This window comes from Vombatus ursinus, unplaced genomic scaffold (genome assembly GCF_900497805.2).
Source record: "Vombatus ursinus unplaced genomic scaffold, bare-nosed wombat genome assembly UNPS02000749.1, whole genome shotgun sequence".
NCBI classification, from domain to species: Eukaryota; Metazoa; Chordata; class Mammalia; order Diprotodontia; family Vombatidae; genus Vombatus; species Vombatus ursinus.
This window is the reverse complement of record NW_020940527.1, coordinates 19,238,482-19,240,787: the sequence shown is the minus strand read 5'-3', so window position 1 is coordinate 19,240,787 and position 2,306 is coordinate 19,238,482.

Sequence of the window (2,306 nt, the reverse complement as noted above, 5' to 3'; positions counted from 1 at the left end):
AATAAAACAAAAATAACATTCATTTTAAAAATAAGTCAATACACAGCTCTTTATGTACAGATTAGGCTTAGGGCATTTCTATTTGAGTTAGACACCACTGAATGAGAATTTGCAGGATTTTATTTAATGTGTCCATTGAAAGGATTTTGCTAGCCGGACCAAAATCCCTGTCCCAACCCTCTTCTCTGATTTAGAATTAGAAAGTCCTTTTGTGCCCCCATAAATTCTTGACTGACAACCTGCATTCTCCCTCAGACTATTTCAATTTCCAAGCAATTTCTAAGAGCTATGTGAGCATGAGGGTTTCCATTAGTCCCAAAAGTCTTTCATGCCTTAGTTCCATGAATAAAGAGAAGAAAGGCAAAAACAAAAATATGTAATGGAACCACCAAAAGGCTTTAGCCATCCACCCCAGTAACCCTCTCACTGTTCTACTGCCACTGAACCCCCTAGACTATGGGGCCCCCAAAGACTCTGCACAATTTGATCTACTTAATTTTGAAACTCCCACTCTGGGAACAAACTATCCTAATGGGCAAATGCATGACTAGCCATCTTGGACCTCAGACATCTATTCCACCATCTCCTTTTAAATTACAATCTACACACACGTACACACACACACACACACACACACACACACACACTTATCTAAATTATCTTGCTGGGGGAGACAGGACCTACTCTCATGCCCATCTAAAGCTGAGCTTCCAGATCCAACTGTCAATTAAAATTCTCTCCCTTTTTCCCTGACCCCTCTTTTATATGCACATTTCCTACATGGAATAGATGGGGCTATCATCCACATGACATCATATCTGAAGACCATTATCATGTCTCTCCTCCCACCCAAGTCTTATCTTTTCTAGGTTAAACACCCTCCAGTGCCTTCAACCAACTTTTATATCATATGGTCACAAGTCCCTTCAACATCATGGTCACCATCCTCTGGACACTCTCCATCTTCCCAAAGTCCTTCCTAGAACATAGTACTGAACACAGTTGTTATTTTCGTCGTTGTTGTGTGTCCTTCATTTTCAGAGATGACCAATGACATCACAGGGTGATGTCTTGACTTGTCCATGGATTGGATTTAAGTGAGGCAGAGTTCCACAAAGTTGTTAGCCTTACTATCTCTTCCAGAGTCATCAAAGTCCAGTGGCAGGACAAAAGTCAGGATGGCTGACATGGCCAAGGATGCAGTGAATGACCCTGGCATCTGCGATGTCTGACTAGGCTCTAAGCACTCCACAGCACTTGCTTCAGTTGCCTTTGTGGCTGTTGGAACAAATCGCTCTCATCTGCCCATTCCACCACAGGAAGTCATCACACGCTTGGGGTAGACACCTCCCTAACTCATCCATAGGTTTGAGACCTGTCAGTTTCCCTCATCCTGGTTTAGCCTCTCTGCGGAGAGGATTTACCAGGTCATAGCCACTGCTCAAACTACAGCTTCTTGGAGCCACAGGTGAGAACTGGGTGAATCGGGCAGACACCAAAGATGCATGAGCAGCCCTGAAAAGGGCTCAGCAAGCCCTCACACCAGAGGCACTGGTCTTCCCTAAACACCCCTTACACCCCACTGAACACTGTACTCCAGATTTGGCCTGACCAGGGCAAAGTACAGCAGGTCTATCATGTCTCTCATTCTAAACACCCCACACTTAATGTAACCTAAAATCAGATTAGGTTTTATGGGTGCCTTGTCACATTGTTGATTGATTGAACAGTATGCCAGAACAACCAAACCCTTTTTCAGTAAACCATTGTAGAGATACATCTTCCCCATTCTGAATTTGTAAAGTTGACTTCTTGAGTCCAAAGGTAGGATTTAAGCTTCATCTCATTAAATTTGACCTATTGTCCTAGTCTGCCAATATTTCTTTTTTAATTCTGACTGCCAACCAACATATTAGCAATTCCGCACAACTTCTTGCCATATGAATACTTCATAATGATTCCATGTATGCCTTAATATGAGTCCTTGATAAAAATGTTAAACATTGTAAGGCGAAGGGGAGATCCCTAGGACCTTCAGCTAGAGTCTTCAGTCCTCCAAGTTGTCTTCCATTCATCATAGTGCTCTCTCTCCTTGTAAGCACCCACTCCCTCCTGTTTTGTGAAGAAGAAGGAGGAGGAGGAGGAAGAAGAGGAGGAGGAGAAGAAGGGGGTAGGAGGAGGAGGAGGAGGAAGAAGAGGAGGAGGAGAAGAAGGAGAAGGAGAAGAAGGAGAAGGAGGAGAAGAAGGAGAAGGAGAAGGAGAAGAAGAAGAAGAAGAAGAAGAAGAAGAAGAAGAAGAAGAAGAAG